The sequence below is a fragment of the Ammospiza caudacuta genome, chromosome 10 (genome assembly GCF_027887145.1).
Source record: "Ammospiza caudacuta isolate bAmmCau1 chromosome 10, bAmmCau1.pri, whole genome shotgun sequence".
Taxonomy (NCBI): domain Eukaryota; kingdom Metazoa; phylum Chordata; class Aves; order Passeriformes; family Passerellidae; genus Ammospiza; species Ammospiza caudacuta.
In genome coordinates, this window is record NC_080602.1 from 4,920,069 (window position 1) to 4,946,347 (window position 26,279).

Below are 26,279 nucleotides of genomic sequence, written 5' to 3' on the forward strand. Positions count from 1 at the left end.
TTGTTTTTCAATAAAAAAAAAAAAATTAAAATTAAATAAAAAAGATTGAAAACAGCGGGCAGCAGCTCTGAAGCATTGAAGGGCCAGAAAGGACATTCCACAAACTGTTTAAAAATTGTGTTATGACTGTCAATGGTTTTTTGATAACTATTGATGGGATTCCTTTTGCAGCAAGTTGTTTTCAGGACCAAAAAGGACTCTCAGATATTCCAAGGGAAACAACTTTGGCTCTTGGACTGTTCCTGAAACTCAGCTGCATGGACTCAAATTCTCTTTGCATTGTATTTTGCATTTTTCTTATATTGTAGCATTGTTCTAGTGATTTGTTAGTTATTGTATATTCTACAGGTAAAGAAATTTCCTGTTCATTCCACATCAGCATTTTTTTTTATTTTATACAATTTAGAAAAGTGAGATGTCACAGACATTTTTTCACAGAAATCCTTTATTTCAGATTTCTGTGTCTTCTTGAAGGCTGAAGCCTCAGAGGAGAACATAAACAATTATTATCAGCTGCTGGTGAATGCAACAGGGGCACCTATTTTGATTGGTGATTGGTTCATGTTCCCATGTTTATAATTAAGGGCCAATCACAAAGTGTAAGCCAGAGGACTGAGTCCTTGGCCACAGCTTTGTTGGGATTCTTCTCTATCTCTTCCTAGCTAGCCTAGCTGCTCTGCAAACCTCTCTCTATATTCTTATTAGTATAGTCATAATGTATTATATATAATATCTTAATAAATCAAGCCTTCTGATTCAAGAAACAAGATTCACCGTCTCTCTATCACCAGCAGCGCCCACTCAGGCGCGGTAATACTTTTCTTCTATCATTATTCTACCTATGACATCCCCCGGTGTGTCCTTGGACCCACATTGTCACAACTGACCCACGGTTCCATGAGGTTCCCCTGTGTCACCATGGTCACTGTCAGAGGCTGGATGAGATCAATGTCCTGAGACACTGTGGGATGAGCTGTCAATCAGTCACACAGTGGGTACAGTGCTAACCCAACCTGATTGCCTGTGTGATCAGAAATCCCACCTGGGGGAGGCTCACAAGGGCCTGGGGGCTTAAAATATAGAGCACAAGGTGAGCCCCTGGTATGGACTCTGCCCTCTCCTGGGGTTTGTGTCTCACCCACACTGGAACCCTAGGAGCTGTTAGTCATATATGTGTCTTTCTATAGAGCTTCTGTCTTTCTGTCTCTCTCTCTTTCTTCTTGTTCTAATGCTCTTTATATGGAACATTTTTGGATACCCTAACAGCTTACGTGTTTTAATGTTTCCAGGATAAATGGGCTAAGTTAATGAAGTTACTGCTATGATTAGTGTTTTATGTGTAATTTGATGTTGCGTTAAATCCTATTCCAAAGTTCTTGATTTTTTGCACTTTGCCAGTAGAATTTTGTGTCATTTTGACCTCTTACAAATATCTGGCTGGTGTTTTTCCTGTGCACCAAATTTGAGTAAAGGTGGCAGATGAATTGGTGAGTTGGCACGCAAGCCCTGAATGGAGCTCCGGGTGCGTGGAGGATCGGGGCAGTGTGAGTCGCGCACAATCCCTGCAGTGGGGGGACACGGGTCCCTAGCGGGGTTTAGGGTGCCCCGAGTACAGCGGCAGCACTGAGTAGAGCCAAGAGGGCCCCAGTGCCCAGGGTGGAACGGCGGTGCTGGGGGTTCAGGGTGCCGCCCTTCAGGTAGAAACCGTAAACCCACTGAAGGCCCCTGAGGGGATTGGGGTCACAGGGCAGGGCAGGGCTGGGCTTACAGGGCAGGGCAAGGCTGGACCTGCCCCTTCCTCCCCCACACACAAAATGTTTAGAGCCAACAATCTCCTCCAGTCTGTCAAAACAGGCAGTGTTGGAGGTGAAATCCCAATTGTGGCCATGGGCACCTGGCTGAGAAGGACAGTTCTTTTCCATGGGAAGGAAAGCACAGAGCCTCAAGGTTTGGAAGGCAAGTGAGAGCCTCAGCAGGCCAAGGCCAGCTAGATTGTCAGTAATTGCAGAGTTTGGATTTAGGGAATTTTGGAGGTGGAAACCCAATCTCAGCCATGGGCACCTGGAGAAGCAGGACAGTTCTTTCCTTAGGAAGGAGAGCATGGAGCCTTTCCCAATGTTTTGGGGACGGATGAGAGGTGACCCTTGTGAAACCACTGCCAGACAGACTTGTCCTGGCAATATTCCTATTGGAAGAATCCCTGGATATAAGGACCTCTGGAGGTGAAATCCCAATTCTGGCCATGGGTGCCTAGAGCAGGAGGACAGTTCTTTTCCATTGGGAAGGAAAGCACAGAGCCTCAGTGTTTCAGCAGCAGATGAGAAGTGACACTCAACATGCAAAGGTCAGTTGGACCAGTCAGGCAGTCTATGGGAGGCCAAAGCAGCCAGACTTGTTTTGTGTTCCCTTGGTTTTGTGGGGCTCCATATTGTCACAATGGTTCCTTGGATCCATGGGGCCCCGCAGTGTCAGAATGGTGACTTGATTCCATGGGTTCCAGCAGTGTCACAATGGCCCCTTGATTACAAGAAGACCTGCAGTGTCACAAAGGCCTCTTGGTTTCACGAGGCCCCACAATATCACAATGGTCCTCCCAGGATCACAATGGTCTCACTGATTCCATGAGGCCTCACAGCGTCACAATGGTCTCTGCGTTTCCATGAGTCCCCTGAGTGTCACAATGGTCTCTGTGTTTCCGTGGTGCCCCTCAGTGTCACCATGGCCCCTTGGTTCCATAACACCCTAAAGTGTCCGAATGGTCTCCATGGTTCCATGCAGACCCACGCTGTCACAATGGCCCCTTGTTTTGATGAGGCCTCTCAGTGTCACAATGATCCCTACATTCCATGGAGCCACACAGCGTCAGTACAGTCCCCATGGATCCATGAGGCCCAGCAACGTCACAGTGCTCTCCATGATTCCATGAGGCCCCACAGTGTCACAATGGTCCCTTGTTGTCACAGGGTCCCACAGTGTCACAATGGTCTCTTGGTCTCACAGGGCCCCACAGTGTCACAATGGTCTCTTGGTCTCACAGGGCCCCACAGTGTCACAATGGTCTCTTGGTCTCACAGGGCCCCACAGTGTCACAATGCTCCCTTGGTTCCATGCCCGGTGCTGCTGCATTCCCCCCTCCCCTTCTCAGGCCGCCCTGCCAGCTGAGAAATGCTCCTTGGGCCTCAGCCTTGGACAACAGCCCTGGGCTCAGCTCCTCTGCAGCTCATCACAAACACTGTCTGCTCCAGGCACTGCTGCTGCCCAACCAGCTCCTGGTTCCTATAGGAGCAGTCCTGGGACCTGTTTGTGTTCCCTGAGCGGCACAACATCCCTGTTCTCACACTGCCAAAGAAAGCTGCTGATGCCAAGTGCGGCCAGGATGAACCATTGCTGGGACTGAAGCCCCTCTCTTGGGGCCCTGCAAACAGCGCTCCAAAAGGAGCCCTTGGAGCTCTCCTGGGCCAGCCACTCCCTCTGAGTGGGGCCTCTCCCAGCCGGGAACTCTCCCGTTTGCTGCACTCAGGGATCCCGAACAACAACAGAGCCTGGGCCGATCCCCCCACTCCTCCAGGCTCAACCCTTCACCCGCTGGGGAGATGCCAAAGGACCCACAGTGAGCATTTCCTGCCCTCAGGGGAATTTCTTACAGGTGCCTTGCACTGACTCTTTGTGTCTGTGTGCACACAGGAGTGCCTGTGCTGGGGAAATGTGGCAGAAATGCTGCACTCTGAGGGGCTTGAGTGCCTTGGATAGCTGAGTCAGTCAGGCCTGTAGGGAAGGTTAAATCACAAGGCCTAAGTGAAGTTAAATGCTGCTGAGAGGTTTTCTTTTGCTAAGCAGTTACCTTTAGTATAAGTTTTATGTTAAGTTCAATATTGTTAAGTGTTATTCCTCTGTTAAATTGTGAAGTCATAGGTTTAAGTTAGGTTACATGCTGTTATACTCTGCTCTTTTGCTAAACTGTGAGGTTGAAAGTATCAGTTAAGGTTAATGTATAAGTAAAGTCCTGTTAAGTTTGAGCTCTGTTAAGCTTTCAGGCCATGTTCCTTTTATCCTTGCCCTTGCTGTCCTTGTGTCACTCACACATGCACACACAGGGACAGTTCCAGGTTAATTTCTGGTTTTATTGCCTGGATTCTGTTTGGTTTTGTAGTTGCTTTGTTTCCTTGGTGTGCCTGAAGTGTCCAGTCAGGAGCACAGTGACTCTTGCCAAGGAACTTTGTGCTGCTGTCCCTTAATATTAAATCTGGTTTTGGCTGATCCCTTGCCGGGGGTTTTTCAGCGCTCTCAAGGCCTCGTTTGTAACAGGGTGAAGGAGCCCTGGCCCTTGCTCTGGCCCTGGGGGACACAGGGACGCTGCCTGTCCCCCTGTCCCACCCCCAGGACCCCGTCCCCCCGTCCCCGTGTCAGGCTCTGGGGTCGATCCCATGGAACATCCTCTGGGGGAGGCTGCGGGGCCGGGGGACCCGGGGGGACAGGGGACCCCGCTGTGCACGAGCAGGGTTGGACTGCTCTGGGGGGAACTGTGAGGGGGGCCGGGGCAGAGTGACCTCCCCAGTGACCTCACACAGCACCTGTGATGTCACATTGCCCCTGTGATGTCACACTGCCCCTGTGATGTCACACAGCCCCTGTGATGTCACATTGCCCCTGTGATGTCATGCTGCCCCCATGATGTCACACAGCCCCTGTGATGTCACACTGACCCTGTGATATCACACTGACCCTGTGATATCACAGAGCCAACTCTATGTCACCCTGTGATTTCATACAGCAGTGCTGTGACATCGCAGAAGACTGATGTCACAAAGTCACCCTGTGATGTCACAATCTGGTCTGTGATGTCACAGCCTCCTCTATGATGTTACACAGCCACCAGGTGAGGTCACAACCTACTCTCTGATGCCTCAGAGCCACCCTCTATGAGAGCAGACACTGCTCTATAGCCTCACACCCTGCTCTGTGATGTCACAGCAAGCTCTGTGATGTCAAAGCCAGCTTTGTGATGTCACACAACCCTCAAGAACCCTTAAGAACTCAGTTCTATTGAAACACTGAAGTTTCTTGTATTTTGAAGAGATCCCTGTCAGGGACACCACAGGGAAAGTGTCCCCAGGCCCCAGGCAGAGCAGAGAACTGGAGGCAGTGATGACAGGTGGGGACAAAGAGAAGCCAAGTCTTGGTGCCCTGGGGCACAGCAGGGTCTGTGCCACCAAGGGCTGTGAGGAGACACCTTGTCCTGAGGCACGGGGGCCTCCTGGCACAGCCCCAGCCAGGCTGGGCACTGTCAGCCCCTTGTCCTGCCCTCAGCATCCTCCCCTAGCCCACATCCCATGGCCTCAAGGATCTGCTGGAAGGAGTCCCTGCGGAGCCTTGCTCAGGAATGGTCCTGGGGGCTCCTTCATGCTTCCAGGGACTGCAGGTTTTTCAAAGGACTTTGGGTTTTGCTTTTGCCTTGGAGTCTCTGAGAGCTTTGTGCAATCATGGCCTCTAATTATGTGTTGCAATTAGTCCTTAGAGAGGCTTTGTCAGTAACACCACTCAGTGGGGCTCATAAATGCTTCAAGGTACTTCAGTTCTTTTAAGGTATTTGGTGTTTCCCTTGGGATAGACTCTGGGAGATATTTGTCCAATCATGGCCCCAATTATCTGCGTTAATTAGTCCCTGGAGAGCTTTGTACTGACACGAAATGGGGCTCATTAATGCTTTGAGACACTCAAGGTGTTGAAGGTACTTTAGATTTTCTTTTCCACACTGTCTGAGAGGTTTTTGTGCCATCCTGGCCACAAATTCTCTCCTCCAAGGAGTCCATGAGGAGCCTGTGTTGGAGAGGGACCTCAGAGGGAGCCATGAATGCCTGGAGACACTTGGGGTGTTTCCTCTGCCTTTGACTCCTGGCAAGGTTTGTGCAATCTCCTCCCAGGCCCTGAGGTTCAAGGGCTCACTCCAAATGCACAGTGAGGCTCATGAGGATCAAGCAAGTCCTGACAAACCCTGGCTCTGCCTTGATTTCCCTCTGCTCCCGTGTAGTTCATTAGGAGGTTTTCCTTTGACAGTTATGGAGAAATAGTTCAAAGAGCTTCCAGGAAATATGTAGTCCTATTTTAAAGGGTGTCTTTTTATTGCTGTTCTTATTACACAAGAGGTGATTGCAGCATTCAGTGACTGATATTGATCCAGGGACTCTCCTAAGGAGCCCTGGCCTCCTCAGAGAAGTGGTGCCTTGAGCTCTGAGCCAGTGTGGACAACCTTGCTTCATATTCCCCAAGCCCATGGTCTCTCTCCTCACTCACCTGGAACCTGCTTTGCTTGGAGAAGTGGCTGCACACAGCCAAAGAGGGATTTTCCTTCATTTGTTTTTGAAGCAATCTAAAACTCCTGAGTTTCCCCACTGCAAACAGACATCCTCCTCAACTGTGTGCCAAGCCCAAGCTGCCACCAGAAGCACTCCAGACCTGCCCTGGGCCAGCTGTGAGGGTGCATCATCATCCCAACATGCAGTGGTGCCATTGCAAGGGACTGTTGCCATGGACACTGCAAGGACCCCACTGCTGGGTTTGGGTGCCATGGCAACCCCCATCAGTTCAGGTTTCCTTGGAAACCAGCCCAAGGAGCCATTTCTGCAGCCAGGTTCCATGGCCACTTGCCTGCAGAGCTGTTGCTGCCCTTGGCTGCCATGGCAACCCTGGGACAAAGCAGTGCCAGGGCTGTTCCAGGTACAATTGCAGTGACACTCGTTGGTGCCACCAGGTGCCATGGCAACGGCCACGGGGACCGGTCCTTGGTTTGGTGCCATGGCAACCAATGCCCAGAGCCGTTGTGATGGTTGGTGGCCATGGAAAGCTGCCCTGGGCCCTTGCTCAGGGCTGGTGTCAGTGCCCAGAGCCAGAGGGGATCCCTTGCTGGGGGCTGTGCCATGGCCACCTGCCCTGTGCCGCGCTGGCCGCTCTGGCACCAGGAACCAGCAGCCACCGGCACTGCCAGGGCCAAAGGCCAGGTCAGCCAGACAGAAAGGGGCAGGGCTGGGCACTGTTTCCATGGCAACCGGCACTGGGGGGACACCTGGGTCACCTGGCCTGGCAGTTGCCATGGAAACCCCCGGCAGGGACTGAGGGCACAGCCCCTGGCACTGAGACACTGCTGGGCCGGGTGCTGAGCACAGCGCTGAGCACGCAGAGATGGTTTTGTTCTTGCTGAGCTGCAGCACAGCCAAGGCCTGTCCTGCCCCTCGTCCAGCCACGCTGGGGAGGGGCTGGGGCTGCGGGGGAGCTGGGCAGGGGACACAGCCAGGACAGGGGACCCCAACTGAGCCCGGGCATAGCCCAGACCAGAGCACATCATGCTCAGGGTATTGGCAGGGGGGAACAGGGAGGAAGGGGGGAATTTTGGAGGGAGGGCTTTTGCCTTCTCAGGTAACACTTAGGCAAAAGGGGGCCCTGTTTCACCAGTGGGCAGGGTCACTACCAAAGACACAGACACCAAGTTAAGGAATTGTGTCATTTATATCATGCACAGCTGCAGAGATTTACAAAAGGATAAGCTCAGCAAAGCACATCATCATTAGCAAAGAATTATAAAGGAAGCTCAGCAATCCATCATAAGCCATCATTACATTTTGATGACCAATCCCTTGGTGAAACACTAGAGGTGTTTGTGGCAGACAAAGATTCTGGCTGACTATCAAGGTACACCTTACAGACATCAGCAGTACTTTAGTGACACCGTTCTTCATTTTTTTTTCTCAATCTCATTCGAGTTAGGAACAAGAATTCTGTTGTGCCTGGAGCTGGCACCTTTTTAATTCCAGAATAATGCCCCCAGGCCCTTTGCTGTTCAGCTTTCCCATGCTGTCTGTGGCTAACAAGGCTTGGGGGGCCCTTTCCCCTCTGGCTGGAAGGGGCTGGGTCCCAGTCCCTGAGGGGCACCCAGGCTCCTGGATGGAATTGCTGTGCAAGTCCCTCAGTGTCACAGCAGCCTTCACATGGAGCCCCGTGGATCAGAGCATTTTCCACAGGGGCCCTTAGAGCAAACAGGGAGATCTGGTCTGGCAGGATGTGTCAAACAGTATAAAAAATATATACATATTTTTTACACATATGTGTATACACATATATACCCACATATATATGTGAATATATTAATATATATATATATGTCTTTATATACTATAAATATGTATATAGATATTTATTATATCAATATTTCACTTGTACAAATGCATATTAGCTCAAGATTAAAACCTTCTGTTGCTCCATGTGGGAGCATTCCAATAATCATTGTTCCTTCTGAAAGTGCTGTTTCCTATGTACTCTCAACAAATTCATCTTTGTCTGCCCAAACCCACAAGGTGTTTTCTTTTTCCATTTGCAATTTTTGGATGCATTTGAAGCCATCCAGGGGTGCAGCTTCTTTTACCCGACTGCCCCACTGCTCACAAGGGGCTCCGACCTCAGCCCACTCCAGAGCCAGGGAACTCCAGGGAAGGGCTTCCCAGCTGGCAATTTCTGATGGGACTGATTCCTCACATTTACACTGAACAAGTGACATTTTGTTGGCATCTGGCCAGACTGTGCCCGTTTTGTTTTACCAGTGGGCAGGGTCAGCACCAGAGATACAGACTCCAGCTGAAGGAATCAGTGTCATTTCCTGCAGTTCAGAGCAGCAAAGAATCACAAAAGGAGCAGCTCAGCAATGCACCCAACCATCCCCACCAAAGATTGCCTGCAGTGATTAACAAAGATCCAGCAGCATTTACCCTCAGCCTTTACCATCTCCCAGACCCACACAGCAGCTGGGGAAGCTGTCACAGCCAAGGCTGCAGAGCCACTCCTGGACACTGGGAATTCCTGCAGGTGCCTCCAGCCCCAGGTGAGGCTCCAACCCCGCTGGGAGAGGGCCCAGCTCTGACAGTGCTGAATGAACAAACTGACAGCACTGCTAGTGTGGCAACATCTGCTTTCATCCTCCTCTTGGGTCCCTCCCAAAGCCTGGCCAGGGCTCAAGGAGGAACCAAGGGAGCTGACTTTGACCATACAGCCCCAAACAAGGCCAGATGTCAGATTTCATGGCCTTGTCTGGCTTCTAAATACACAAAGGTCAATACATGTTTCACTAAGGAGTGGCTACATCTATCACAGTGCTAATGACCATGCATATTTCATCAGGGAGCAGATACAAAGAGAACCTTTGCTTGGAAGGTTCATCCAGAGGCCACCTTTGGCTCAGGGCCTGCTGTCCAGGCCTCACTCAGGGCTGGTGTCCAGGCCTTGGCACTTCAGAGACGTGGTTTAGTGCTGGGCTTGGCACTGCTGGGTGACCGGCTGTACTGGGTGAGCTCAGAGGGCTTTTCTAACAGAAAGGATTCTGTGATTCCATTATTATATCCGCAGCATTCAGCTGGGGCTATTTTAGCAGCATTCCTTTGCTCCAAAAGTTCCCTCTTGCCCAGCTCCTGTGGCCTGAGGCTTCAGCTCCTTCAGCTCCTGGTGCTGAGCTGCTCATGCTGAACGAGACGGCTCGGAGAGAAGAACACAGTCCATGCAATCCCTTCTGGGACACGGAGAGGGGAGGCTGTGCAAACAGGAGCATTGTTTGCTGTGGCCTCCTCCTCTGCCCTTCACACCTTTCAGCGCTTTGAACCAGCCAAGAGCTTTCTCCAAGAGTGCAATGGAGCAGCTGCTCCTGCTCCCAGGCCTGGCTCTCTCCAGTCTCTGCCCTTGCCTGCTTCTGTCCCTCTTGCTGTGCCCTCTGTTCCCCCAGGGCTCGCTGGCTGCTGCCCAGGACTGTGGCACTGGCACAGATCCAGTGCTCCAGAGCCTCCTTTCTGTGCCCTTGCAGCTGCCTGGGCACAGCAGCCTTTTCCATCTGGAAGCTCCCCATGCACAGGGAGTGCCCAGCTCCGTTCCTTGCACAGCCTCCAGGAGCCCAGGGCTGCCATCTCCAGTCCCTGCTGGCCCTGGGGGCTCCCAGGTGCCTCAGGCTGCTGTGACACCGCTGCACACGGGAGGGAAGAGGGGCAGGGGCTGTGCTCAAAGTCAGCTCCATGTGCTGCTGCTGCTGCTGTGGGGTCATTTGTGCAGCCCTGGCCCAGAGTCAGGGATCAGATCCTGCCAGTCTCTTCCAGCCCTGGATGCTCAGAGTTTGGGCCTTGGAGCCCCAGGTGGCCAAAGGCAGCTGCTGCTGGTCCCTCTGTGTGCCCGTGTTCAGCAGTGCTGCTCCATCAGTCTGTGCCCAGCAACGGGGAAAAGCCTCAGCCCTGCAGGGCCAGGAGCTGCCGGGCTCTGCCTGAGCAGCTCAGCCAGCAGGAAGGGAGCTGCTCCACATGGGAACCAGGAGCAAAGGACGTTCCTTTGATAGGACATGTTTTCTATTGAAAGGAAAAAAAAGGAAAAAGTAATCAAAAACTATATGAAATGTGAAAGATAAAAAAAAACCCCAAGTGTGCAGTGAAAAGTCATCTCTAACTTTGAATTAAGAGGCAACTGATCTTTTGAAAAGAAAAGTTATTTACTTTGTAAATGTGCTGATGGCATGGATCCATCTTACTGACCTCAGCAGTCTTTTTAAAAAGTTTTTGGGGATTGTTTCCAATATTGTTATTTTAAATTGTGGTCGAGGCAAGAGGAAGTTTCTTTGTGCCCTTCCAGCTCCAAGCAGGACTGGGAATGGAAACTCTGTCAAAGCCCAAATCCTTTACAAGACGACCTTCCTTCTCAGCCTGGGAATGAGCGGAACATTCCCATTGAAACTTTCAGGGATTTCTTAGAGTCACAAAGTCCCTCTGACAGCTTTTTGCTCTGGTATGGAAGTGCAGAAGGGCAATTCTCCATCCACCAGCTCCAGACTGCACTGCCTCAGGAGCACGGCCCACTCGCCAGCTTTGGCCCACTCGTGGCACTTCTAGAGGAGGAAGAAAGTGCAATTGCACAATTCCAGCCAATCAAGAAGGAAGAATGGGACAGACAAAACACCCTGTGCAGATCCAGGCGTTCAGCTGGGACTGTGGAGAGTTTGGGTCCTTGCCAGTTGGATGTGTGTCCCCAGCTGCAATCTCTGGGCCTGCAGCAGAGTCTCACTCACCTGCCAAAGCAGAAAGCTCAGGCGCTGTGCTCACAACGGGCTTGTCTGATGCAGAGCTGTCAGAGCAATGTGAGGGCAGAGCCAGCCCAGCTGGGCCCAGGGCTGAGCCCAGCTGAGCCCTGGCAGAGCCCAGAGCAGCCTCAGCACCCGCAGAGCCCGGCTGCAAGGAGAGAAAGCAGAAACCGCCCGTCAGCTGAGGGCTCCTGTGCCCTTGTGCCAAGGCCTGCGGTGCCCAGGCCATGCTGGCTGTGCCCAGAGTTGCCTATCCCTGCTGCCTTTGGCACAGAGCAGGAGGGCAGCACATGTGCCCAGCCTGCAGCCAGCCAGGGCACATCCAGCCCTCAGCAGCTGCCCAGAGCCAAAAAGCAGCTGGGCAGCTGACTGAAGAATTCATTTTATCTGCCCCAGCAAAGGGGGAACCTTTGGTGCCCAGCTGTGCCATGCCCAGATCTGGGAGCAACCCCCTGCCTATAGACTCACCTGCAAATTGGACCTGGAGCCTGGCTTTGAAGAAGGTGCCAGAATCCAAGTCCATCATCTTCAGCTGGCCAGGCCAAGGAAGAGATTATCATCCTTGAGGTTGTCCTTGGTGTCTCCAGCACCAGCCCCATTTGGAACAGCTTCTCCAGGGGCTCCTTCTCCTTCCCTGGGGTCAGACCAGGCTGTCAGGGCTCTGCCCAGGGCCCCAGCCATCCTTGAACCATACAAACAAAACCAGGGGGATGGTGGCCACCAGTGCTTGTCACACCGGGTCTCCAGCTCAGCTCCAGCCCAAGAGCTGCATGTTCCCTTCTGCTGACCCCTGCTCAGAGCTACAGGCAGGACAAAACCAGCCTGGTTTGCTTTGCCACTGATTGCCAAGAGATGTGTGGAGCTGGTACCTGCCAGGCCCCTGGATCCAACTGTGCACGTGGATCTCTTCAGTCTTCTAGGGCAGGGGAACACCCTTCACCCAAGGATGACAGAAAAGCTCTTCTAAGGATGGCCTGTCCGAGGGTTGCATGGACAAACACCTCTTAATAACATCTTGGCACTCTGGGGAGAGAAACCAGAAATCACCAGTCAGTTGGAGAAGTTGCCCTCCTGTTCCCATGCCCAGGTCATGCTGGGTGTGACCAGAGCTGGGCCTAAACTTCCCCATGGATGCTCTGTTTGGAGGACAGCAGGAGAGCAGGACATGTGCAACCTCCTCAGCAGCTGCCAGAGTGGTTTGCCCATGAGCCCGCTGCTGTCTCCCAGCACTGGTATTCCCCCCGTGCCCAGAGATGAGGATCCACCTTGAGAGAGCCATCATGGGAACAAGATTCGCCCCCGGATGATCTCCTGGCCCCTCCTGAATGGGTGCTTCCCCATGACCAGGTGGCACAGCAGGAGGCCCAGGGACCAGATCGTGGCTGCCTCGCCGTGGTAGCGTTGGTGCTGGATCCACTCTGGTGGGCTGTAGGACAGGGTTCCTGTGGAACACAGACACAGCTCAGCAGGGGGCTGCTGCTGCTCCCAGAGCCCGGCCCCAGCATCCCTGGGCCTGTGGGGGCCGCCCCAGAGGCACACGGGGTGAGCGCTGCCCTCTCACCAGCACTTGGGACTTGTGCACAAACTCGCGGCTGGAAAAGAAGCCACTGGACTGGAAGAGGGCAGCACAATCCCTGGGAAAGCCCAACCATGACACACAAAGGAAAAACCCACCCAGTAGTGGAGAAAACCCACTCTCCTCCCCACCTGCATGGCCCCCAAAAATGTTAATAAGCCAAGGTGAACAAGGAGAGCGCAGCAGTCCAGCCCTTCCTTGCCTGCACACCAAACCATCTGGGGAATGGGGTCAGACCCCCCTCTCTGCTGCCCCCATGGGGGTTTGTGTCAGGCTGGCTGCCCCAGCTCCAGCCCCAGCCCAGGGCACAGTGGGTGCTGAAGGCTGTCAGCAGGGCTGGGAGCTGGCCGCCCTCACACCCCACCCAAATCAACTCGGCTCTAGCATCAATTCCATCCCGGCTGCAATAGGGGGAAGCCCCAGTGCTGGACCCAGGCTGGGCCACAAGATGCCCAGGAGCACGCCCTGCGAGGGCTCACCTGCAAATTGGGTGTAGGCTGTGTCTTGGAGGAAGGCGCCACAGCCAAAGTCGATCAGTTTCAGCTGCCCGCTGGCCAGGTCGAGCAGGACATTCTCGGGCTTGATGTCCCGGTGCAGGACCCTGCAGGTGGTGCAGTGCCGCACGGCCTCCAGCACCTGGCGGAACAGCTCCCGCGCCTCCTCCTCCGGCAGAAAGCCCCGCTCCGCCAGGAAACCCGAGAGCTCCTGGCACCGCTCCGGACGCTCCAGCACCAGCAGGAAGCTGTCGGGGAACTCAAGCCACTCCAGGAGCTGAATGACACCGCCACAGCCACCGGACACCTTGGCCAGCAGCACGATCTCCAGGGGTGCGCTGGTGCCGTCGGGCTGCGGGAGGAGCACGACGCCGTCAGTGGGGCCGAGGCCGTGCGGGGCTCTGGGAGCCCTCAGCCAGCCCGGGATGCTCTGCATGCCCCGCTCAACCCACGCCCGCTCTCCCCGCAGGGCTCACGGCGGCTCCCACCGCGCCGGGCCCCGGCTCCTCCTCGCCCGGCACGGCCCGGCTGCTGCCGCTGGCTCCGCTCACTCACCAGCTCGCCCCAGTGCCGGATGCGATCCCTCGGCACGCGTTTGATGGCCACCTGCGAGCGAGGGAGAGCAGTGGGGTGAGCTCGCCGCCTGTCCCGCCGCGCCCCGACCTTCTCCTCCTCCTCCCTCCTCCTCCGCCCCCTCCGCCTGCGCCCGCCGCCGGCCCCGCCGCTCACCGGGGCGCCGTCCGAGAGCCGCGTGGCTGCGAAGACGCTGCCGAAGCCGCCGCGTCCCAGCAGCGATCCCAGCCGGTACCGCTCCTGCAGGGCCTCCTGCGCCTTCCCTGCGGGCGGGACGCGGCTGTCAGCGCTCGGCCCGGGTCCAGCAACGGCCCCCGAGCGCCCCTCACCCGCCCCGGGCCCGGCATCCCCACCCGCCCCGGGCCCCGGCGGCTCGGGGCCGGAGGCTGCACTTCCGAGTGGCGGAGCTCGGGCCGGGGAAGCCGCAGCGGAAGCGGCGGGAGCGGCCGCGCCGCGTGTGTGCTCCGCGGGCCCCGGGAGAAGCCGGGGCCGGGGTCGGGACTGGAGCCTGCGTCGGGTCCGGGGCCGGGCTCGGGCCAGGCGGAGCCGAAGGGCGGCGATGCCGCCCCCGCCCCAGGCACTGATGCCCGCCCAGCAGCGCCACCGCCAGTACACCCAGAGCCGGGCGGAGGCGAGACCGCGGCGGGACGGCCGGGGCCGGGCACGGGGCAGCCCCGCCCGGGGCCGGGGGCGGGCCGGGGGCATGGCCCTGCCCTGCAGGGGAGAGGGAGGCGGGGAGAGGAGAGGGACGCTGGGAAACGGACACCGAGAGAAGGGTGCCCGACAGCGGGAAAGAGAGAGAAAGAGAAATAAAGAGACAAAGAGAAAGAGAAAGAAAAATAGGGGAAAGCGTGTTTTAAATTATCTGTTTTGCTGCTCTCGCCGCTGCTGTCGCCGCTGCTGCCGCCGCTGCCGCCGCTGCAACTGAAGCACCGGGGCCGTTCGTCCCCGTGTCCGTTCCCCGCTCGCCCCACGAGCCCCACGTTCGAGCCCCGCGCGCCCCGGGGACAGCCCCTCCGTCTGCCCAAACACGGGAACTTTGCAGCCTTGAGCCCAAATGCAGAGCCCTGACTCCTGCACGCTGGCACAGCGATCCCCTCGCTCGCTGCTGTGCATTGTCCTTGCTGAGGGTCAAACACTGTCGGGGCACCTTCCCTTGGGGTAAGATTCCTACCTGACCCAAGCACTGCACTTACATCTCCAGTGTTGCTTCCCTGTAAAAACAGGGGAAGGAAATTTGTGTGGCTCATGGTATTTTAGAGTGTCTAAAAATCCCTAAGTCAGCGATCCTAGAGGTGAGATGCATCTGGAATTACTGGGATGCAACATAGAAAAGGGGAGCATAGAAATAAATAGAGGAAAACACCTTGGATTGTTTCTTTTATTTCACATCTGGAAAGCTGTTTCAGTTTTCCAGGAGTCTTCTCCTGTCTGCTCTTCCCAAAAATCTCTCATGGAGAACAAGGTTGAGCTTCTGTCACAAGATTTTCCATCAGGAAATTATGCCACTGGTGAAATTTTCATTGTGACTGTTTGTGCTGGCTTAGGGCAAATTTAGGGAGGAAACCTCCAAAAGGGGTCTGTCTAAAAAACAAGTTCAAGCGGCCCCTCCCCCTACTAGTTCAGGAAAAGACTTCCCTTGAGAAAAGTGAAAAAAATCTCAGTTTTTTTAACGAGTAAAGTATTCACAAGCACGAAAAATGAATAATATTAAATCAAACTTCTCACAGTGCTGAAGAGATGGCAAATTCAGGAAGTCCTTTTTGTGGGTTGTAGTTGGCTGCCTTGGTCTCTTCTAAGTCCCTCTGGTGCTGGAATGCAGCGTCCCAGAGCTCGGGGGGCCACAGGTGTGAGCTGCTGCTGTCGGTGTTTGTCTGGGTTTTCAGTCCAGAGCAGGTGTAAACAGTTCCAAGAAAAAGGAAAGTCACAGTCTGAGGAACTTCTCTTCCTAAGCTAGCTAACACCAAATTGCTAGACCTGGGCTGTGAAGGCACCGGGAAATTTCCAAATCTGGGCACTGGCAGTCCCAGCAAACACCAGATCTAGGTGGAGTCATTGCCAGCAACAGAAATCTGCCAGATTTGGGCTCTGCTGGAACTGAGAAATTTCCAAATCTGGGTTCTGGTTACATGAAACACAAGATGTGGGGGTGGTGGCAGACCCAGTAGCAGGAAGCTGCCTCAGTATTACTGGGACCTGAGTGGGTCGCTGAGGGTGAGAGATGGACGGTGAATCTTGTTTCTTGATCAGAAGGCTGGATTTATTGATATATGATATATAATACATTATGACTATACTAAATAGAATAAAGAGAGAGAAGTTTTAGATGCTGTTGCTAAGCTAAGAATAGAAAGAAAGAATCTATAACAAAGTTGTGTCCAGGGACTCTGTCCCTAGCTTGTTCCTGTGATTGGCCCTTATTTATAAACATGGGAACATGAAACAATGACAGGTCAAAATAGGTGCATCCTATTGCATTTCACAGCAGCTGATAACAATTGTTTACATTCTCTTCTGAGGCCTCTGCCTTCCAGAAGAGGCAGAAATCTGAAAGAAAGGATTTATGTGAAAAAATGTCTGCGACACCTCGGCTTTTGGATTTCTGTGCCAGCAAATTGCTGCACTTGGGCTGTGCCAGAATAGGGAAATTTCCAGATTTGGGCACTGGCAGTGGCAGCAAACAGCCCATTTCAGGCTCCAGGAAGGACTGGATCTGGATGCCTTCCTCTTTTCTTTCCTTCTTTCCTTCCTTCTTTCTTGGGATCCTGCTGCCAACAAACTCCAGATTGGGCAGTGCTGGCAAGGGGAAATTGCCAGGTTTTAGCTTTCTTTGCCAGTAAATTCTGGATATGGGTGGTGCCAGATGAGGAAAATTTCCAGATGTGGGCACTGGCAGTGCCAGCGCACACCAGATCTGGGTAGGGAATGTGCCAGCACCGGGAAATTGCCAGATGGTAATTTTCTGTGCCAGCAAATTGCTGGAATTGTGCTGTGTGCCCAGGTGGCCAAGAAGGCCAGTGGCTCCTGGCCTGGATCAGGAATGGTGTGGCCAGCAGGACCAGGGCAGGGATTCTTCCCCTGTGCTCAGCACTGCTTGGGCAGCGCCTCAAGTGCTGTTTGCAGTTCTGGGGCCCCAATTTAGGAAGGACATGGAGAGTGTGTCCAGAGAAGGGCAATAAGGTTGATGAGGGATCTGGAACACAAGAGCTGTGAGGAGCGGCTGAGGGAGCTGCTGAGATTGTTTATCCTGGAGGAGAGGAGGCCCAGGGGAGACAAGGTGGTGTCAGGGCACGGATTGGACTTGATGATCTCCATGGCCTGTTCCACCCTTGCTGATTCTGGGATTTTCTGAAAGAATACTTGGAGCAGTTGCAGGATGAGCCCTGGGCCTCCTCTTCAGCAGCTCCAGCAGCCCAGGACCCTCAGCTTCTCCTGCCAGCCCCAAAGCCCATCCTGTCAGTCCTGCAGAGCCTCTGCAGCTCCTCCTCACTGCCCAGAACAGGGAGCCCCAGAGCCAGACACAGCAGCCCAGATGTGCCCCCCTGGCCTGGGGTGCCTCTGGCAAGGGAGCAGCACCAGGCACTGCAGGAGCCTGCAGACAATTGATCTGAAGGCCAAAGCTCCTTAGTTCCTTCTGAAAGAGCAGGAACAGTTCCTCATTCCAGAGTGGTGGAATGCTGGGCACCGCAGCTCCGGGTGAGGACTGGACACAAGTTTGCTCCCACTGAGTGCTGTGATGGGTTCTGCAGGAGCTCTGGGCTCCTGTGCTTGCCAGGCACAATGAGGAGAGAAGGAGCCAAGTGCACTGATGTGGGAAATGGATTTGTAGAAAGTTTTTAGGGCCTAATAGAAGGCCCACACAGTATGAATCTGTATATAAATCTTGAGACAAGAAACACTAACTTAAAAATGCCATGGAATAGGACAGATATTGTTGAGAGAGAAATGGAGCTGGAAAAGTTCCAAAAGATGGCCTAGCAAATAAGATTTTGGAAAAACAGAGCTATGGAAGATGCATTGTTGTGGGACCCACAAAGAGTATTTTTAAAGAATTGGCTTCAAGGCATCTACAACATGGCATGGCAAAAGGCTGAAAGACCAAGAAATGCTTATAATGTATTATAATTAGGAAGTAGCTGGCTTCTGATGGTGATGGTGTGAATTATAACATCTGTATTGTCTCACCATTCTCATGAGACTGAAAATAGAATAAAAGTTTTGAAAACACCTCTCAGTTGCCCCATCTCTAGGTCAAGAAAAGAGTATTATCCAACACACTGACACACCTTTGCCTCGAGCATAGCCCAGCCTGGACCAAACACACTGAAAGGTTTCCCCTGTGGCCCATGTCTCGAAACATCAGGTCTGCTGTTTGACAGCTCAGGTTGGTTTGGTGTCAAGGAGTTCCCTCAGAAATACTGGGTTTGTCTTCCTCTGTGCCTTCCCCTCAGCAGCCTTGGGGATGCTCCTGTGTGAAGCCATCTGTCTCACACAGTTTGAGACAACTTCAAACAGGATATTGTGCAAGAAGTTGTCTCCTCTAAAGTGTGCCAACAATCCCTTTCCAGCAATAGGAAATTATTACTAATGGATGGAAGTGGAAAACCCCCAACAGTTTATTATCAAACAGAATCCCCCATGACACGCGTTCCAAGAAGGCGCTGGGGTCTCTCTCGGAAGAACAGGAGCTGTCACGGAGCAGTTCCAGCAGCTGATGGAGGCTCGGGGACGCATCCGGTGTCGGCTTTCTCCCACGGCAGAGCTCCATGGGGCGGGCAGGGCAGTGAAGCAGCTGGGCTGGAGCCCCTCGCTGCCTTGTCTCCCCGGCGTGGCTCAGCTCACAGACTCTCGGGCTGGGAGCGGGGCCGCTCCGCTCCTGCCGGCACCGTGTCCCTGGGCTTGGACAAACAGTTTCCTGCCAGGAGAGCCCTGCACACTGCTCCACAGATCTTTCATAAAGGCCCAAACCAACTCCAAACACTCTGTCTGCAGCAGCTTTGCACAAAGGGCTGCAGCAATCCGGGACAGCTGCAAGTGAGTGTCGGAAGGCTCTTGTCTTGTTCCTGTCCGCAGAATTCTTGATGATCTGATGCAGTTTTATTCAGATGTAACATGAGAGCGGAGGTTTTTTGTTTAAATATTTCATGATGAGTAACAAGCTGTGGGAGCATGAGGTACAGGACTGACATGCCAAAGCATGAGCGTATCCTCCAAAGTGGCCAGTCTAATTGTCCATTTTATTACTCTTGTATTTACTCCACACTAATAAGGAAAACCAAGCTCTGCTTGGAGGCAAAACAGGCATGGGATACACTACAGTCCCTCGCAGGCTCAGCAGGGCTGGCAGTGACAAAGCAGGCCGTCTGCTTCACTGTGAACCACTACAGAGCTGCATCCCAATCTGGTTTAAGTAGCATGGTATTATTAAGAGCTCCTTTTCTGCATGAGACATAAAAAAGAGATCCCAAATGATCTTCATGCAAGCATGCAGTAAAGAACTGCTCTTGCTATCCTAACGAAGTGTTTGCTTTGGCCATTACACTCTTCCCATTCATCTTTTGATGCAGACACGTCAGGTTTTCTCTCACACCCCTGCAAGGCTGGCAGTGTCTGTTTCCCAGTTCCTGTTCTTCCCTAGGGATGGTGCAGTGGCTGCTTTGAAAAAAAAATCCCTGAGATTGGACAGCTTGAAGGAGCATGAAATGCTAATTAAGTGCTCATATTGGTAATACCCAGGCCTGCCCTGCCCAGTGCTCTGGAGCAGCAGCAGCAGGACCATGCATCATTCCTGTTGGTGGATGTTCATGTTTCTGATGTGCAAGAGCAATGACTTTGAGGAGGGACAAAAATGCCCCTCTTCAAACAGAGGGTGTGCAAGGAGATGTGAAGTTTCACAGCCTTTTACAGGATATTTTAGAAAGATCTAAGAGAATATTGTGGCATGGAGTAGGTCCCTAATTTTGTCTCCAGAGGAATCCCCAAAGGGCACATTGACTCTGCTGCTGATGGCAACCCCATAAGCTCATGGACCAATTTTCCCTGCAACGTTCCACCCTGCCTGGGCTTTGCTAGGCCGGGACTAGACCCAGAGCCAAGCAAACACAGGCAGCCAGGTGACATTGTGTAACATCAGAAGCTGGCAACTGTGGAGAGTCTGGTTCTAGCACGGCTTAAAGAAAGAGGCCATGAAGGTATACAGTTGAGGGAAAAGTAAAAGGTAGTTGTAAAGCATTTCCTAGGCTTGATTCTATAAATAGTTAGGCTCTCTCAAGCACCACTTTATAAACAATAAGATTCTCAGACAGTCTTCCCATAACAGGCAAACATTCTGTCCTTGGGCTCTCTGAGAACACTGATCCTGTTTTCAATAGACAAACCACAGGTATTGTAAACAAAAGGAGGGGTTAGAGTTTTCTCTGTAACCTATCGTGACCTTGGATTTTGCAATATGCATGAAGTTAATTAACACTGTTATATAAAGTGGCTGATTGGCTTCCTTCGCTTTCAACAGGCAACCACAAGGACTTTGCTGCCAAATGGTTACAGTTTGCACTGGGCCCAAAAGTGTTTTCTCCTAAGGCAAAGCAAACTGAAATGTGAAGTTTAAAAGCTTCAAATGACTATGAAAGGAAACTGCAGAATAATTTCTGGAAGGGCAGCACTGTCAATGATCATGCAGCCCACCAAGAGCTGGAGCTGAATCCAGAATTGCTTCTTCCAGCTGTGCAGGAATTCATTCCATTGGCAAGCACTGGTCCACGGGAACAAATGATCCCCTAGCTCTGGGCTGAATGGCACCCAGGCTGCAGTGCAGATTTGAGGAACCCTTGTCACTTGTTATTGGCCTCCCAGGGCACTCATCCTTCTGCAAACAAGGTGCAAACAACACAGCTGCACTGCTGTCCTGGGTAAATATACATACAGGTGACTTTGCCAAAGCAGTGCATCATTTCCCAGTGAAATACATGACCTCTTCTTACCTATGGAATTGTGATTGAAGACACCTGTGAGCCAGATCAGTGGGAGATTGCAAAGGAGCAAAGCTTTGGGATTTGGGCACACTTCTCTTGGTTTCTTTGCTCAGGCCTTTGGTGAGCACAGAACACACCTAGGTAGAAAACCTTTGACTAGACAGGATCTTTTGGATCCATTGTCCCCCAAACAGGTCAATGGTGGCCCTGCTGTATTGCCAAGTAACAAAGAGCAGCACAGATGACACAAAGAAAACATGGCCAAAGAGGAAGAGGAGAGGCCCAATGAGGAAAGGATGTGGTGAGACACTGGCACATCGAGTGAGCTGCACTCCCATAATCTCTAGGCTAGCAGGTCTTGGTCTCACATTCTCCTTTTGTTTTTTTTCAATTTTTTTATTTATTTACGTTTTTCATCATCAAAATAAAATATATAGAATTAAAAATATGTCATCAAAACTTAAATACAGAATCAAAAGACATTAATTCAAAACTACACCTAAAGATCAGAACATATGTACAGCTGTAACTATGAAGCCTAATGCATCAATCCTTTTCTTCAAACACTCTTCATACAGGCGGCAGGTTCTTCCTGAGCTTGGAGGAAAGAGAGCTCTTCTGGAGGGGAGGCGAGGACTTTGTGGGTGAGGGAACATCGGAAGTGTCCAGAGAAAACTTCTCGGTAAGACTGTAACCAGCCAGATCTGCAAAATGGAGACACAAAGTTTAACAGAGAGGCAAAGTTTAACAGAGGCCTCCATGCAAACCTAAAGCATCTGAAGCTCTGTATTTCATGGGACACATTTCCTGGAAATGTCCAAACAGCTGCACAGGGAAACATGCTCCTGCTGGCAGACACTGAGGCAGGCCAGGGCAAACCCTGAGCCACTTGCCCAGAGCTGGCACAGGCCCAGCCTGGCCTCTGGGCTGCCCTGGGACAGCAGGGAGCCCAGAGCCCTGTGCTCCCCAGGAATGGCTCAGCTGCACATGCACCCTCCTGCTCCTCTGCCTGCCCCACAGCTCAGCAGCCCCACAGCTCCAGGGGCACTGGCAGCAGCACAGCTCATTGCAGGGGCACATGCAGGGCACAGCTGTTCCCTGGCAATGTGCACAGCCTCTCTGGGCTGCCACAAGACCCTTCCTGCCAGCAGAGATTGGCCCAGCTCCCCCCTCACCTCTGTGTGAGGCTGAGCCATGATTGCCTTCACCTTGTCATTAATCTGGAGTTGCTCCAGGCCCCCCATGCCATGACTAGGAAGGGCAATGGAGAGAGCGGGGCAGATGCACACCCTTCCTTAGGATTCTGTCATTTTGGCACAGCTCAAAAGGCAAATCCAGAGGTGTCCAACTCAGCGCTTCCGCAGCCTTCTGGAGAACATCTCGCCTTCACCAGCCCAGCATTTTGGAGAGGTTTTCCCGCACATGTGGAGGCTTGCTGGCAGCACATTCCTTCAGCTGGGTGCCCATCACCTTGCAGAGGGCAGAGGCCAGCTTGGTGGCCACGGTGCGGACGCTGGCGCTCCGCACAGGCAGCGCCTTGTTCTCCAGGCAGGACCAGAGCACGGGCAGGGCGTCGCGCTGGGCGACTTCAGGGCTCCTGGCATGAACCCCCTGCACAAGCACTGCCGGGACAGAGACACAGCTCCTTACCCACCAGCCTCACTGCAACAAGGATCTGCCTCTGCTTCTGCTTCTTGCCAGCCTCTCTGGCCAAGAGCAGCAAAACAGCACCCAGAGCCCCTTGGCCCAGAAACGGGCAAAGCAGCTGAGCATCCTGGAAACAGAACCACCCACCCCTCAGCACTAACTGCTCTCACCAGAGCCTTGTCCCTGCGGCAGACTTCCTACCTTTACTAAATTATTTCACAATCTCTTTCTGCATGAGCAATGAGTGAAATGTCCAATTGCCTTTGATTTCCATTAAGAAGTTGTCTAAACCCGCACTGAAGATTTGGAAATGCACCATAGAGAGGAAATGGAGAGATTTCTAATAAAAGTAATTATTCCATTTTTGTAACTTTGATGTCAAGTGCCAAATGTCTAATCTGGCTCTTCCCTGTGCTCAGTGGCACACAGCAAAGGGCAGGGTTAGAACACACCTCAAAACTCCAGCCCACCAGAGATGGCTGCTGCCTGACAGCTGGATGAGAAGCATCAGTGGCCAGCTGGGGTCTTTGGCAGAATGCTTCAGGGGCTTCCAGCAAAGACCTGTTTCAAACCTCAGGGTGTCTTAGATAATTACCCAGACCCCATTGCCTTGGCATTTGGGCATCTCCACATTTTAATGCCACTTCCCCTCCCAAAGTTAATGGCACTTTTTCTTATATGTCCACTGAAATAGGGGCATAGAGAAAGAAAAATGCTACACAGGGGACTGAAATGTAACCAAAACACGAGTGTTTTCTCATACTGTCTCTGAAATCTCTCTGCCCATTTTCTGAACTGAACTGTATCAAACACGGACAAATATTTACTACCAACAGGCTCCTTGCAACAGGCAGATTTGGCTAAGAGATGAAAACCTGAAATGCTCTGGAGACCATTCTTATTTTCTGATCGGACAAAATGTTATTTAGCAGCAATTTAGTATTCTGTGGCAGAAGAGACTTGATTTTCTCTATGCTGTTAATCCACCAGCACACATCAACATTGAAAGAGCTCCTGCAAGTACCCAAAACCAATTCTGCTAAGCAGGAAAGGGTTATGGTACCCATTTTAAAATGGGAATTCATTTGAATTAAAATGCAATTAAAGACATCAGTGACTACTGAATGTGAGGAACAGCTGTCCGGTCCTGCTAAATCTCAGAGAGAACATCTGCTTTTTCTAAAGTAGTCCTAATTTATGGTTAATTCCTTTATTTGAAAAAGAGATCAAAAGAACTGCTAAACTAAATGCCCTATTGCTGGAGATCTACTTTATTCAAAAGCTCTTTAAGGGCCTTTGACATTCCCAATTGCTGAACATGCCTTTTTGAGATTCCTAATGAAGACACAAAGTGTATTAAACCTTGCATTCAAAGATGTTGGCATATTTAGCAGTGGATTTAGCCCAGTTAAAGCAAGGCTATCAATCATCTTCTCTGCTATATATTGAGATTATCCTTTTTCCATTCCTTGGCTCTGGCTGACACAGCAAGCTCCTCTGAGGAATCAATTATCAGCTGCATTTGTAGCATTTTGGACAGCGCTGACCCAGGCAGACACTGTTTGCACACCCTGAAAGGCTCAGTCCAAGGCCACTCTGACAGCACAGGCAGGGAGCCTCAGCACTCTGCTTCTGTCCCTGTGCCCCAGAGGCTGCCTTGCACTAAACCCGTGCCTCTGGTACCTCTGTTGAGTTCTGGCCTAAGCTGTGACCCCCAGGCCCTGCACGGTTCAGCCTCAAAACTTTCCAAGAGAAAAACAAGAATTCTGTGAGGACAAAACAAACGGATGCCCTGAAACAGCATTTGCCACCATTTCCCCTCAAAGATCACAGATGCCCCTGAGCTCCCCAGAGAGGAGCCAGCTGGGGCATTTTTAGCCCTCCCTTTGCTGGAGGTGGTTCTGAGATGCCCCAGTGAGAGCTCAGCCCCAGGCCGAGCGCCGCCCCCATCTCAGGTGCTGCCCAGCTCTGCAGCAGCCAGGGAAAACCTGCCAAACCCACCTGCCTTGGCCATGGGGCAGCAGGGACACGCTCAGCACCTCCTGGTTTGGAGGAGCTGCTCTGCTGTCTGCTCACAGGCATTCCCTGTAAATGCTCCCTGGGAAGAGCTCTGGGCTCAGAAGGGGAGGCCAAGCCTGTGATACGCTCGGTGACATCCAGCAGGGCTTGGCCACTCAGGTGATTCCATTGGTAGCTGAACTCTTTCAGCAGGGACACTTTATCTACAAGGGAAACACACGTTCCTGCTCACTTTGCTCAGGTCATAGGAGAAAGGGCAGGGCCAGTCCCATTTTATAAAATAAAGTACATTTCTGTGGATTTTTGAATCCTTTTCTTCTTTCCTTCCAGCCTACTTGGCAGGGTTTTAAATTCCAAAAGAAAAGCTCTCCTCTCACATTTGTAAATCCAAACTTGTCTGCTGTAGCAGGAGCTTTGTTAAAACATTTCACATCAGGGACCTCAGGAGTTCAGTCACATGGAAGCAGTGAAAAGGTTTTGCATCCCAGAGCACAAAGGAAGAGCCCCATACTTGGGTCACAGAAAGGCACTGAGTCAGGCAGTTCCTGAATTCAGAGAGCAGCTGGGGAGGAGAAAGTGGAAGCTCCTCTTGAAGACCTGCCTCTTCAACACTCCTTTTTTCAGACATATTTCCCCACTGCAGCATTCTCAGAGCTGACATAAATGTGTGTGGCAAAGGAGTTTAGAGCAGCCCTTGCCTATGTAGTTAATTGCTGTGGCCATCTTGCCCCATGCAAAACAACACGTGGAACAAGGCACCATTGACAGCTGGGTTTATACCTGTTTGTTCTAAAGAAATGAACTTGGTGAATCACAAGTTCCCCTTTGAACATAGAAGACAAAGAAGAAAAGTGGAAAATAGGCAGCTAATGCCTCTAATGTAGAGCCTCCCAGGTGGCTGCCCTGCAGAAGCTCTGATGGGTCAGTGTCCCTTCATGCCAACACCAAAGCTGTTCATTTGGGAAGTCAGACGGGGCCCAAGCAAACTCCAAACCCCCTTTGCCCCTGAACTGTAGCAGAGCTGTAGCCCAGGACTTGCTCTTCAGACAAGCAGCACAGAGCCAAGGGCTCCTGGGACTGTTGGGAAATGCTGATCCCATTCCAGCCAGTTGGGGATGGTGCATAAGGACTGCACCTGCACAGCCTCTGGCGGGTGTCAGCTGCAGTGTTCCCCAGACAAGAGCAGCTGTCGAGGCACTCAGCGCTCTCTTGTGCAGGAGAGACAGAGACGAAGCTGAGGAGAGTCCCTGCCAGGGCTCAGCCTGACCCAAATGAGCAATGGATTCTCCCAGTGCTTTCACAGCTGCCCCACGAACCCTGGGATCCTTTGAGTTCAGGTTCTTTGTTATTCTTTCCACCAAACCAATGATCACCGGGTTCAGGGCATCTTTCAGGGCCCCTGTGATTTCAGCCAGCACATCCAGCACCCTATGCTTCACTTTCTTGTGGCTGTCAGATATTCTCAGGACAAAATATTCAAAAATCAGCGGGCCGTGGTACCGGGGCAGCTGGAGCGCCGGGCCCAAACCCGTTGTGGTTGATGCCGTGGCCGATGCGGGTAAGGGGCAGGGCTGGAGGCTGCGGCCGCAGGAGCCACACGGCTGACGGCAAGAGGCGGACAGTGCTGGAAATGGGGAGGGGGGCACGGGGCAGGGGGCTGCGAGGGGCTCAGAGATGGTGTCTCTGGGAAAGGCTACAGTTCCGGCATTCCTCCTCCGATGCAGGCTGGCTCATCCCCAGTGTTACGGTGGTGCCGCTGCTCTTCTCAGCAGCGCTCCTGGGGCTGCGCTGCACCTTCCCCTCCCTCTACAGGTAAGGGCTGTGCCGGGGGAAGGCGGGGGGGTCCAGCACCAAGCCTGGGCACCTTGCATGGGGCATTAGGGCACCTCAAGTCTGAGGGTCAATTCGAT

At 52.5% G+C, this 26,279-nt stretch overlaps 1 pseudogene; it reads right to left on the minus strand.

The window, feature by feature from the left end:
- Positions 1 to 12,005: 12,005 nt before the first annotated feature.
- On the minus strand, positions 12,006 to 26,240 carry LOC131562134 (serine/threonine-protein kinase pim-1-like; annotated as a pseudogene).
- Between the last annotated feature and the right edge of the window lie 39 nt (positions 26,241 to 26,279).